Here is a 15,452-nt window from a genome sequence, read left to right as displayed (position 1 = left end):
TCCCCTGCATTGGCAGGATTCTTAACCACTGTGCCACGAGGGAAGTCCCTCCCTTTTCTTCTGAGCTGTGCGGCTGACAGGGTCTTGGTGCTCCTGCCTCATGTCAGGCCTGAGCCTCTGAGGTGGGAGAGGCGAGTTCAGGACATTGGACCACCAGAGACCTCCCAGCTCCATGTCATATCAATCAGCGAGTGCTCTCCCAGAGAGCTCTGTCTCAAAGCTAAGACCCAGCTCCACCCAATGGCCAGCAGACTCCAGCACTGGATGCCCCATTCCAGACAACTAGCAAGACAGGAACAAAACTCCACCCATTAGCAGAGAGGCTGCCTAAAATCATACTAAGTTCACAGACACCCCACCAGACGTGGCCCTGCCCACCAGAAAGACAAGATCCAGCCTCATCCATCAGAACACAGGCACTAGTCCCCCACCAGGAAGCCTACACAACCCACTGAACCAACCTCACCCACTGGGGCCAGACACCAAAAACAATGGGAATTACGAACCTGCAGCCTATGAAAAGGAGACCTCAAACACAGTAAGCTAAACAAAATGAGAAGACAGAGAAATATGTAGCAGATGAAGGGGCAAGGTAAAAACCCACCAGAACAAACAAATGAGAGGAAATAGGCAGTCTACCTGAAAAAGAATTCAGAGTAATGATAGTAAAGATTATCCAAAATCTTGGAAATAGAATGGAGAATATACAGGAAACGTTTAACAAGGACCTAGAAAAACTAAAGAGCAAACAAACAATGATGAACAGCACAGTAAGTGAAAATAAAAATTCTCTAGAAGAAATCAATAGCAGAATAACTGAGGCAAAAGCACGGATAAGTGACCTGGAAGATAAAATAGTGGAAATAACTACCGCAGAGCAGAATAAAGAAAAAAGAATGAAAAGATTGAGGAGAGTCTCAGAGACCTCTAGGACAATATTAAATGCACCAACATTCGAATTATAGGGGTTCCAGAAGAAGAAGAGAAAAAGAAAGGGACTGAGAAAATATTTGAAGAGATTATAGTTGAAAACTTCCCTAACATAGGAAAGGAAATAGCCAATCAAGTCCAGGAAGCACAGAGTCCCATACAGGTTAAACCCAAGGAGAAACACGCCAAGACACATATTAATCAAATTAACAAAAATTAAATACAAAGAAAAAATATTAAAAACAGCAAGGGAAAAGCAACAAATAACATACAAGGGAATGTCCATAAGGTTAACAGTTGATCTGTCAGCAGAAACTCTGCAAGCCAGATGGGAGTGGCAGGACATATTTAAAGTGATGAAAGGGAAAAATCAACAACCAAGATTACTCTACCCAGTAAGGGTCTCATTCAGATTTGACGGAGAAATTAAAACCTTTAGAGACAAGCAAAAGCTAAGAGAATTCAGCACCACCAAACCAGCTTTACAACAAATGCTAAAGGAACTTGCCTAGGCAGGAAACACAAGAGAAGGAAAAGACCTACAATAACAAACACAAAACAATTAAGAAAATGGTACTAGGAACATACCTTAAATGTAAATGGATTAAATGCTCCAACCAAAAGACATAGACTGGCTGAATGGATATAAAACCAGACCCATGTATATGCTATCTAATAGAGACCCACTTCAAACCTAGGGATACACAAAGACTGAAAGTGAGGGGATGGAAAAGATATTCCATGCAAATGGAAATCAAAAGAAAGCTGGAGTAGCAATTCTCATATCAGACAAAATAGACTTTAAAATAAAGACTATTATAAGAGACAGAGAAGGACACTACCTAATGATCAAGGGATCAATCCAAGAATATATAAGAATTGTACATATTTATGCACCCAACACAGGAGAAAACCAGTACATAAGGTAAATGGTAACAGCCATAAAAGGGGAAATCGACAGTAACACAATCATAGTAGGGGACTTTAACACTTCACTTTCACCAATGGACAGATCATCCAAAATGAAAATAAATAAGGAAACACAAGCTTTAAATGATACATTAAACAAGATGGACTTAACTGATACTTATAGGACATTCCACCCAAAAACAACAGAATACACTTTCTTCTCAAGTGCTCATGGAACATTCTCCAGGATAGATCATACCTTGGGTAACAAATCACGCCTTGGAAAATTTAAGAAAATTGAAATTGTATCAAATATCTTTTCTGACCACAACACTATAAGACTGAATATCAAATACAGGAAGAAAACTATAAAAAATACAAACACATGGAGGCTAAATAATACACCACAAATTAACCAAGAGATCACTGAAGAAATCAAAGAGGAAATCAAAAAAATACCTGGAAACAAATGAAAATGAAAACACGATGGCCCAAAACCTATGGGATGCATGAAAAGCAGTTTTAAGAGGGAAGTATATAGCAATACAAATCTACCTCAAGAAGCAAGAAAAATCTCAAATAAACAACCTAACCATACACCTAAAGCAATTAGAGAAAGAAGAACAAAAAAAAAAAAACAACCCAAAGTTAGCAGAAGGAAAGAAATCATAAAGAGCAGATCAGAAATAAATGAAAAGGAAATGAAGGAAACAATTGCAAAGATCAATAAAACTAAAAGCTGTTTCTTTGAGAAGATAAACAAAATTGATAAAGCATTAACCACACTCATCAAGGAAAAAAGGGAGAAGACTCAAATCAACAGAATTAGGAATGAAAAAAGGAGAAGTAACAACAGAGAGTTAACAAATACAAAGGATCTTGAGAGATTACTACAAGCAAATATATGCTAATAATATGGACAACCTGGAAGAAAAGGACAAATTCATAGACAAGCACAACCTCCGAGACTGAACCAGGAAGAAATAGAAAATATAAACAGACCAATCACAAGCACTGAAATTGAACTTGTCATTAAAAATCTTCCAACAAACAACAGCCCAGGACCAGATGGCTTCACAGGAGAATTCTAGCAAACATTTAGAGAAGAGGTAACACTTATCTTTCTCAAACTCTTCCAAAATATAGCAGAGGGAGGAACACTCCCAAACTCATTCTACAACACCACCATCACCCTGATACCAAAACCAGACAAAGATGCCACCAAAAAAAGAAAACTACAGGCTAATATCACTGATGAACATAGATGCAAAAATCTTCAAAAAAATACAGAATCCAACAGCACATTAAAAGGATCATACACCATGATCAAGTGCGGTTTATTCCAGGAATGCAAGGATTCGTCAATATATGCAAATCAATCAATGTGATACACTATATTAACAAATTGAAGGATAAAAACCATATGATAATCTCAGTAGAAGCAGAAAAAGCTTTTGACAAAATTCAACACCCATTTATGATAAAAACCCTCCAGAAAGTAAGCACAGAGGAAACCTACCTCAACATAATAATGGCCATATATCACAAACTGACTGCCAACATTGTTCTCAATGGTGAAAAACTGAAACCATTTCCTCTAAGATCAGGAACAAGACAAGGTTGCCCACTCTCACTATTATTATTCAACATACTTTTGGAAGTTTTAGCCACAGCAATCAGAGAAGAAAAAGAAATAAAAGGAATCCAAGTCAGAGAGAAGTAAAACTGTCACTGTTTGCAGATGACATGATACTATACATAGAGAATCCTAAAGATGCTACCAGAAAACTACTAGAGCTAATCAATGAATTTGGTAAAGTAGCAGGATACAAAATTAACGCACAGAAATCTCTTGCATTCCTATACACTAATGATGAAAAATCTGAAAGAGAAATTAAGGAAACACTCCCATTGACCACTGCAACAAAAAGAATAAAATACCTAGGAATAAACCTACCTAAGGAGACAAAAGACCTGCATGCAGAAAACTAGAAGACACTGATGAAAGAGATTAAAGATGATAGAAACAGATGGAAAGATATACCCTGTTCCTGGACTGGAAGAATCAACATTGTGAAAATGACTATACTACCCAAAGCAATCTACAGATTCAATGCAATCCCTATCAAACTACCACTGGCATTTTTCACAGAACTAGAACAAAAAATTTCACAATTTGTATGGAAACACAAAAGACCTCAAATAGCCAAAGTAATCTTGAGAAAGAAAAACGGAGCTGGAGCAATCAGGCTCCCTGACTTCAGACTATACTACAAAGCTAGAGTAATCAAGACAGTATGGTACTGCCACAAAAACAGAAATACAGATCAGTGGAACAATATAGAAAGCCCATATATAAATCCATGTACATATGGTTACCTTATCTTTGATAAAGGAGGCAAGAACATACATTGAAGAAAAGACAGCCTCTTCAATAAATGGTGCTGGGAAAACTGGACAGCTACATGTAGAAGAATGAAATTAGAACACTCCCTAACACCATACACAAAAATAAACTCAAAATGGATTACAGACCTAAATGTAAGGCCAGACACTATCAAACGCTTAAAGGAAAACATAGGCAGACACTGTATGACATAAATCACAGCAAGATCCTTTTTGACCCACCTCCTAGAGAAATGGAAATAAAAACAAAAATAAACAAATGGGACCTAATGAAACTAAAAACCTTTTGCATAGCAAAAGAAACCATAAACAAGACGAAAAGACAACCCTCAGAATGGGAGAAAATATTTGCAAATGAAGCAACTGATAAAGGATTAATCTCCAAAATATAAAAGTAGCTCATGCAGCTCCATATCAAAAAAACAAACAACCTAATCCAAAAATGGGCAGAAGACCTAAATAGACATTTCTCCAAAGAAGATATACAGATTGCCGTCAAAAACATTAAAGGATGCTCAACATCAGTAATCATTAGAGAAATGCAAATCAAAACTACAATGAGTTATTACCTCACAGTGGTCAGAAAGGCCATCATCAAAAAATCTACGAACAATAAATGCTGGAGAAGGTGTGGATAAAAGGGAACCCTCTTGCACTGTTGGTGGGAATGTAAATTGTTACAGCCACTATAGAGAACAGCATGGAGGTTCCTTAAAAAGCTAAAAATAGAACTGCTATATGGCCCAGCAATCCCACTACTGGGCATATACCCTGAGACAACCATAATTCAAAAAGAGTCATGTACCACAGTGTTCATTGCAGCTCTATTTACAATAGCCATGACATCGAAGCAACCTAAGTGTCCATCAGCTGATGAATGGATAAAGAAGATGTGGCACATATATACAATGGAATATCACTCAGCCATAAAAATAAACGAAATTGAGTTATTTGTAGTGAGGTGGATGGACCTAGAGACTGTCATACAGAGTGAAGTAAGTCAGAAAGAGAAAAACAAATACCATATGCTAACATATATATATGGAATCGAAAAAAAAAAAAAAAAAAAAAGGTTCTCATGAACCTAGGGGCAGGACAAGAATAAAGCCCAGATGTAGAGAATGGACTTGAGGACACAGGGAGGGGGAAGGGTACACTGGGATGAAGTGAGAGAGTAGCACTGACATATATACACTACCAAATGTAAAATAGATAGCTAGTGGGAAGCAGCCGCATAGCACAGGGAGATCAGCTCGGTGCTTTGTGACCACCTAGGGGAGTGGGATAGGGAGTGTAGGAGGGAGATGCAAGAGGGAGGGGATATGGGGATATATGTATATGTATAGCTGATTCACTTTGTTATACAACAGACAGTAACACAACATTGTAAAGCAATTATACTCCAATAAAGATGTTAAAAATAAATACATAGATAAATGCAAAAAAGCATTAAAAATTAAAAAAATAAAATGCTAGAGAAACATAAGGTTTACATGGACTAGTAATCCTTTTTTAATATTTTTATATTATAAAATATAACCCAAACAAAATAAATTCAGATAAAATTATAAGGATGATGTTAATAATAATAATTATGAAAGCAGCAAAAATTTATATTTATTGAATATTTAACATGCGCCTCACTCACTTAAATGATTTTACTCTGTATCTCATTTAATTCTTAAGGTAATCTTGTCATATAAATACTAATATTATCTTCATTTTTCAGATAATAAAAACTAAGGTTTAGAGAGGTGTTATGGGCTGAATTATGTCCCCCTCAAATCCATATGTTGACATCCCAACACTTAGTGCCTCACAATGTAACTGTTTTTGGAGATCAGGTCTTTAAGAGGTGATTAACTTAAAATGAGGCAATCAGGTTGGGACCCTAATCCAATATGACTGGAGTCCTTAGAAGAAAAGGAAGAGACACCAGGGATGTGGATACACAGAAAAAAGGCATTCATCCTTAAGCCAGCGAGAGAAGATTCAGGAGAAACCAAACCTGCCAACACCTTGATATTGGACTTTTCTCCAGAACTGTAAGAAAATCAATTTTTGTTGTTTAAGTCACCTAGTGTGTGATTTATTGTTGCAGTCCTTCGCAAACTAAAAAGAGGGAAGGTAATTTACCCAAAAGTCACAAAAATCATGAGTGACAGAGACAGCGTTAGTGTTTACACCAGAATTGGTTAACATCAGAACCAACACTTGTACCCCCAAGATTCCTTGCAGTCTGAATACTTCCATGTGGTATCAACCCCTTTTGTTATGTACTTTCCTCTGTATCAATTATTGTTCAATGATAAAAAAGCCATAAGCTTATTTCCCTGTATTACAATTTCAATTTAGATCACAAATTCACTCCCAAACATCTGTTGAGGACACTGGATATCTGAATTAAAATGATTCAAGTAACATGGTTTGTTTGGTATGTTATCATCTGACTTACTCTTCCAAATGGATAAAAATTCCTCTGAATGAAGGAAGTAAGCTGCTGAAAACTCAAAACAGCATATATGGAGAATTTGCAAAGATGATCACATTTTTACGTAAATTTATATAATTTGGGTCATTCATATTTCTGTTTCCAGCCAAGGCTCTCCTCTGGGCTTCAAACTGCTTACTTGACTTCACCAAATTTAAGATGATCAAATTAACACACATATGAAATTAAAATAGATTCTTATATTTAGGGTCAATATTTCAGTTCCTGTCTAATGTTAACAAACCTACAATAACTTGAAAGTCTTTGGTTACATGAAATATCATTAATAATAGAGGATGTTCTATAGCTCAAATGACAATTATACATATTTCAAATTTATATTCCAGTGTTGTGTTACCAATGATTCATGTTATTGAATCCACTTATGTTATTTTTGTTTGGCTCATCATTATTATCATAAAATAGAACTAAAGGAAAATAACCAGAACAGTCAATCTAGCTGTCAAAATACAACTTAACCTTTCCTTCATAATTGAAGATCTGTCCAAACCAATTGTGTACCTAGCAAGTATCTACAAGAAAAGTTTGCTTTTGGTTATCCATACCTAAATCACTATTTCAATAAAATAAAAACTACAGCAATTTCCTACAATGGAGATATATCACAAATTTAGATAGTAGAAACTATTGAGACTATCAAATGATCAATTAATTTAGGACCCTTGGCCATCTTGAAAATGACTTTTAATGTGTATTATTATTTATCAGTCATTTAAAAACATTTACTTTTTGTGCTGACGATAATTTCCTGGCAGCAGTAGGGAGTGGGGCTGGGAGGGGAGGGAGTCTTATTTTTTCTCTTTCTTTACTCTTTCTCCCATTTGGCTTTGTACATGCATGGAGAAAAGAGATGCACACTCCACTCTCCCCTCCCATTGTTTGGGGGAGTAATTTTGGCAAAATCATGAGAAGATAATGTTAATAAGCTTTTCTCAAAAAATAAATATAGGCTCAATTTTTGGCTAGTAGCTTTTTGTCTCTTTGTTCTTGGCTTTTTCTACCTCTTCAAGAGGGGTTCATTCTAGACAAACACAAGATTGTTATGATCCCACTGAAATTTTCAACACAGTACACTATAGGAAGAATTCTTCCCTTATTCTATAAATAATTTGAAGAGGAATCTAGTGATACACACAAAAATAACATATTTGTTACCGTACTACTTCATGTCTATATAGGCAAAATGAACTTCGGTTTGTTGTTACCTTTCACATTTAGGTGCTTAGTCAATTTTTTTTTTTTTGCTAATTTCTACATATTTCATGAGTGATACATGAAGATCACCTCAAAACTACAGTAAAAGAGAAATGTGAGATTTAAAAGACCAATTCACCATCCTCCTCTATTTAGCATGCTCTTTTCCATAAATAGAGCACTACCCATAGCTGGTAGAGATCAGTGGTTCTCAACTGGAGATGATTCTTGCCCCTGGGGTGCGTTTGTAGACATTTTTGGTTCCCACACTTGGAGGGAATGGAGGCTGCTACTGACTTCTAGCGTGCTGAAGCCAGAGATGGTGTTCAGCATCCTATAAGGCACAGGTCAGCCTCATAACTAAGTGCTAGTCCCAACTCTGGCATATATCTTTCCATTCTTTCTTTCTTGGATTGCACTTATACATATGGACGTGAATGTTTTGTTCACTGCTGTATATCTAGATTTAAGGAAGTATCAGGAACATAGTAGGTACATTATACCTATTTGTATTATATCTGTGGGAATGCTACTCAGTCATTAAGATTTAAAGATTAATATATTATTTGACTTCTAAAACTACTTTAAAAATGCCTCTTTAGAAAAAAATTAGGAACTTCTCAATTTTATAAAATAGTAATCTTAGCTTTTTAGAAGTTCACTGTAGCATAAAGACCAAATAGATGTTTTGATATTTTTAAAATAAAAATACCCAGCTTTTCTATGACTGCTGGACTTCTGTTTATCAGTTCTAAGATTTGTCAAATCTGAGTCATATTAGACCATTTCTGCCCTTTCAATTGCTCCAGTATTATTTTACTCTATGATCGGAGTGCCTGAACTTCACAGTATTCATCAATAACCCTCTCTACCTCAAGAACTTGTGAGAGAGATGACATATCATGAAAATGTCATCTTTCAGGGAACAAGATTACGATACATGGTGAATAAATGAATAGAAATAGAAAAAGCAGAGAGTTATTTTCAGATCTGATGGATCATCTGGTTATATTACATGTGCTTTCTAATACCAAACTAAAAGAGCTACTCTAAGAAACCTACAAATACAAAATTCTCACTTTTTTTACTTTAACAATTTTAGCTGCAAACTGCAACTAACTGCTATAATATTCAGTAGAAAGCTAACTTCTTTTTTCTCACTGGAACCTTGTTTCTTTGCAATGTAGATAATTATAATTATTTCTTTTCATTCCCATCAATATTCTATTGCAATATTACTGAATTTGACAGATGTAAAATCATCTTTTTTTTTATTAATGGACCTTCCAGACAAAAATTAAGGACTTTTGAGTAATTGTAATAATTTAATACATTTTTGATTTGTTATATAACACAATGTCTCTCATGGCCTGCACCTGCAAAAAATAAAGAAAAAAAAAGACAGAAAGACAAAAAATCAAAAACAAACAAACAAAAAAATCAGAAGGAAAGACAGAAAGACAGGAAGGTAGGAAGGCAGGGAGAAAGAAAAGGGAGAGAATCAACAGGAAGAAATACATTTAATGAGAAATGGGAGGCAACAGAAGCATTTATTTTTATTTTTATTTTTATTTTTTGAGAGTTATGTTTTATTCGGCGAGAATTTTTAGGACTTCAAGCTTGGGAGGCAGCATTTCAGGTAACCCTGAGAGAACTTACGAGGAGGTGTGGGGAGGAGCCAGGATATATGGGCGTTTTGCAGCAAAGGGCAGGTAGTCTGAGCATCAAAAGATTATTGTTAGTTAAAGAAAACCAGATATGTCAAGTTAAGTAGTTTAATGCTTTTCTATTTATGGGATGATGCAAAAGTCTGGGCAGAATTTTTTTTTAAATCTCAATGTTGGTAATATGTTCAGATGGGTGAGAGTAAAGTTAACTCTCGAATTGCACATTTTTTCCCTTAAAGAATAGTAGCACTTCAGCACTTTTCACTGTTGTCCAAAAAAAAAGGCTTAAATACAGCTGCTTCTTGCTGAATCACAGCTTTCCATGTGTGTCACTAAATCCATCTGATAGCAATTCAACGGTCTAACAGTTTGTACTGGTGGTCACTGACTGCTGGATGTGCAATGGAGGTGGACCATGAATGAATTTGTACCGGTCTATCATGCAAGAAGAAAAATGAGGGCACAATCAGTAGTTTTCCATGACGCTAGTTATTTAATTTGAAAGTAGTGATCTTTATCTGATTTTATACCTATGCTATTCTATAACATTAAAATGTCTGGTGTATTGTTGATATGTTGTGTTTTTCTTACTTATCGAAAGAATAGATTGCAAACCTATATTAGTTCTTACAATTCTTTTGAAAAATTAGAGTGTGTGATATTCATAGTATATTAGGTCATGGTTTGCATTAGTAAAATATGCCAGGGACACTATATGGCACCTCCTTTTTTGTCTCAGTTACATACCGCTTGTGAGTATTATTGCATTTGAACATTTTTTCAGCCATTGCAGTTTTAAAGATATTACCTGATTTTTTGGCTTATTTTTAATATGAATGAAATCAAAAGGGAAAATTGGACCCTGTTATAATTTTATTCTACTCATTAATGCATGCTCACAATATAATTAGTATTCTGAGCATTATTCATTAACTAGATGGCTGATATATTATGGGCTCAGAGTTGTGTTGAAGTGTGAGAAGAGGAGGCAACTTTATAAATAATGGTATTAAATAATATTCATAGAAAATAAAAATTTTACTAAAGTATTCAAAAGTATTGGTTAGATTTCTCTAAGACATTTATTTCCTATATTTGTCACCACGTTAATTCCTTGCTTTACTTTCCTATAGATTATCTAAGCTATATTTAAAACATTTATATCTTCAGATTTCAAAAATATGTAAAAATTGATATTCTCTTCTGTTATATAAGTGAACTAAAGATGGCTTCTGTGTATTGATCCTTAGGTTACTTCTTCACTGTATGTTAAGACTCATTTGCTCAAAAGCCCACTGATACCAAGCTAAATTATTTTTCACGTGCAAGTATTTCCAAAATAGTCCAAACAAGCAGATTTTTAGCCATTTAGAGCCTGCCTGTTTTGCATACCTCATGAAATCTCACCCAGTATCTGCAGGTTATTCATAAGATAGAGTCTTATAGTTATAATACCCTAACTTGGCATGACCTTTTTGAGCTCTCTGACCCAAAGATGACCTGACATTATGCTGAGCACATCATCTACACATGTAAGCTCACTCTCGGGTCCCCATTTTCCCAGAGGTCTCTTACCTTATTTCTCTTCTGGGTGATGGCCCCCCATGCCCGCCGTGGCCTCTGGATAATCTCGCGCTGTGAAGAATTTCTCCTGCCACGAAACCCTGTCCAAATATTTCCAAAAAAACTACGTGTGGTACTGGCTCTTTTGTTCATGTATTTTTCTGTGATCAGCCCTCAAATTCCTTAAACTAAAACCTCTTACAACTTCACAAGTGCGTTTGAAGAAAATAAAATCTCTTCGTAAAACATGAGGCAGTAAAACATAAAGGCAGTAAAACATATTTTGAGCTTTGTAACAAAGTAGACCTTTTCATAGATTTTAAAATTTCTGAGTCTCATTAGCTACAGATTTATAAAAAAGGGAGCAGGCAACAAAATAATGAGTTAATTGGGGCCTTGTGAGAGCTAAATGAATCTAAATTGGATAATATATGTATGCATTTATGTATAAAGATAATATATGTATGCATGCATTTGTGTATGAAGATAATCTATGTATGTATGTATGTATTTATGTATGAAGATATGTATGCATTTATTTATGTGTGAAGATGTATGGCACAATGATTACTCCCAAATGTGTAACTTAATTTAATTTAATCTCCACCCTAACTCTGAGTCTTACATATTCAACTTTCTATCATACACCTCCATTTCAATGTCTAATAGGCATTTCAAACTTGAGATATCCAAAACTGAACTCCTGATTTCCATTCTTGCTCAGGCAGCTTTTTTGTTACCTTAACGATTTCTGAAAATTATAACTTGCTTAAGCTAAAACACTGATGTTATTCTTGAGTCCTCTCTCACAACACACTTTGAAACCATTAGCCAATCTTGCTAATGTTATCTCAGAAAGTAATGAGAATTGGACCCTTCTGACTAAATGCACTTTTTTTGGCTGCGACGGGTCTTAGTCGCGGCACGCGGGGTCGTCGTTGAGGCACGTGGGATCTTTCGTTGCGGCATGCGAGCTCTTCGTTGTGGTGCCCAGGCTTCTCTCTAGTTGTAGCGCGTGGGCTCCAGAGTGCGTGGGCTCTGTAGTTTGTGGCACACAGGATTAGTTGTCCCATGGCATGTGGGACCCTAATTCCCTGATCAGGGATCGAACCCGCGTCCCCTGCATTTCAAGGCTGATTCTTTACAACTGGACCCCCAGGGAAGCTCCTAAATGCACTTCTAATATCCTTTTAGCATCATCTTTCACAGGATGAAATAGTTTCCTATTGCTAGTGTGATAAATTACCACAAATTTAGTGACATAAAATAACACATGTGTTATAATTCTGGGGATCAGAAGTCTGAAATGGATTCCACTGGATTGGAACCGAGATGTTGGCAGGGCCGTGCTCTCTCTGGAGGCTCTAGGGGGAGAATCTATTTCCTTGCCTTTTCTGGTTACTAGGTGCTGCCTGCATTCTTTGGTTCATGGCCCCTCTCACCATCCTCAAAGCACATCATTCCTACATCTATTTCCATTCATTGTCACATATCCTCTCCTACTCTTGAACCTCATGATGCCCCCTTGTTATAAGGACCCTGTGATTACACTGGTCCCACCCAGATAATCCATAATCACTTCCATATCTCAACATCCTTAACTTCACATTTGCAAAGTCGCTTTTGCCACATAGAGTAACATTCACATATTTCATGCATTAGAACATGAATATTTGGGAGAGGGTTATTATTCAGCCCACCAAACATGAATTTTTGCAATAGCCCCCAAATATTCTTCCTGCTTCTACCCTTGTGCTCTGTACTCTGGTCTCTACATGGCAGTGAAAGTGATGCTTTTAAAACACAAAGAATGTTATATCACTGTTTTCAAAACCAACCAATTGCTTCTCATCTAAAATAAGCTAAAGTTCTTACCACGGCTGAGGCCCCAAGTGATGGCTCTTCATCATCTCCCTGTGGTCCTGTCTCCCAACATTCTATTCCTCACTCCACTCCAGTCACACTCTCGCCCTCTCCAAACTTGAGACACTTTCTGTTCTCTCTTCCGGTAGCTCTTTTCCAGATTGACACATGACTGTTTCTCCCACTTCCCTCAGCGGAGTGTCTGCTCAATTGTCACCACTATGAAGAGGCTTTTTCTTACTACTCTAAATAAAATAGCAGTGCTTTTGAACCCTCAGAACTCCTTTGATGGATTTCCCATGATTTATTTAACTCCATGGCACTTATTACCAGTTAAAATATGTTTACTGTTATTTGTTGTTGTTATTGTTTATTTCATATTTGTTTACTATCAGTCTTTCCAGAATCCTCTATCATAGGAGAAACATTGTAGATATTGTTCACCTCTGTATCACAAGCTCTTATAACAAGCTGGGCATGAGGAGAGCACTTGATAAATATTCCTGGAATGACTGAAATATTATTTATTCCATTCTTAATATCTCCAGAGTTCAAATACTTAAATGTAATAGTATTGGTACAAATATCCCAAACTCAATATGGTAAGTATATATGAATTATTGAGGCAGCCGCTTATTACTCTAATACTATTTGATATCCAAATATTTCTGGCAATTGTACTAGTTTCCTAGGTTTGTCCAAATGAAGTGCCATAAACTTTGAGTGGCTTAAAACAGTGGAAATGTATTATCTCACATCTCTGGAGGCTATAAGTCCAAAATCAAGCAAAATCATGCTTCCTCTCACAGCTGTAGAAGGATCCTTTGTTGCCTCTTTCTAGTTTTTGTTGGTAGCTCTCATCCTCTGGTTTCTTTGTCTTGTAGCTGCATCACTCCCGTCTCTGCCTGTGCCATCATGTGGCATTCTTCTGTGTGTCTCCACTTTACATGACTGTCTTCTTATGAGAATACAAATTATTTTGGACTATGGACCAATCCTACTCCAGTAGGCAATCACCTTAACTTAATTACATCTACAATGACCCAATTCCAAATTAGATCACATTCTGAGGGAAGGGAAGTTAGGGCTACAACATATCTTTTTGAGTGACATAACTTAATGTATAACAGTGATTATAGTGATTCCCAAAGGTATAAGCCACTGTTTAATATATATCAATACTTTGCGTATTTTTATCTAATTATATTTTTAAAAATTTCTTGAGTTTTGATCCAAATTTATTAATAGTGACATGTTTAGAAAAAGATCCTGAATATTGAATATGTATGGTTCCAGTTATTTAAGTTATTAAAGATGCTAATATTATCATCAAGTTATCTCTCCATGATGAAATAAATTACACGCTCATGATTATCTTATTTACATATGTACATTCATTTTTGCTAAAACCTACTACATCTTTTTAAACTTTATGCTAATAGCAGTTTCACAGTAAAAATACTTGTTTCAGTAAATAAATGTAAGGCACTTAGAAGTCATAGAATTGCAGGTGCGTGATATATTTTGATAGAGACATTTCAATAGTAGAGATGTTCTTGGGGGATGTATATTTATTTTTTCTAAATGGAATAACTTGGTTGAGGAAAAATATTATTATTAAAATGTTTTCTTTGCCTTAGATTTACATAATCAAGAATCTCCTGGGTTCTTTATCAAAGCCCTTGGCTTTGCTGTGACAAACATCACAACCACCAGTACATTTTAAAGTCAGTTTCTTATTGTCCAATATTTGTATATAGGTTTAGTTGGGAAAAAAAAGTAGGAAAGTTCAGTCATGATCTTTATGACTAAAATGACTGCAATTCAGCCCATGAGTATAAAATATTATAATAATAAATTAAGCTAATTATTTTGGTCTACCTACAATAAATTTAATTCATAGGCAAAAATGAAGATATACAGGTCAAAAGAATTCAACAAAATAGGACTTGGCTTTAAAAGTGTGCTACCTCTAGAATTCTAGGTTCATAAACCCATTCGATTTCTCTACAAGTTGCCTCTTGCTCTTGTCATCTGCATTAAAACTAGGCTCTTTATTCCTAAACAGTACTTGTGATTGACCCATTGGCCAAACAAAAGTAATATTATTAATTGCTTGGTGGGGGAAGCAGGGGTCATGAGTCCTTGAAAATGTATGTATTATAAAACTATGCTTCATTTTCACTCACTAATGAATTGGAAGAAGACATAGGAAGCCTATTTGTTAGATTTGCAAAGTTATGAAACTGGGAGGTTATAAATATTCTGTATAATAGACTCTGCATCTTAAAATATCTGAATAGGTTAGAATGAGGAGATGGATTTTAACAAGATGAACTTAAAATAAGTTTACATGCAAGGTGGTAAATCTTTTTCTTGGAATTAAAATTCTCACAGAGTAATTACAT

This window comes from Balaenoptera physalus (assembly GCF_965194825.1).
Source record: "Balaenoptera physalus genome assembly, contig: HAP1_SCAFFOLD_789, whole genome shotgun sequence".
NCBI classification, from domain to species: domain Eukaryota; kingdom Metazoa; phylum Chordata; class Mammalia; order Artiodactyla; family Balaenopteridae; genus Balaenoptera; species Balaenoptera physalus.
Note: the sequence above shows the minus strand (reverse complement) of the source record.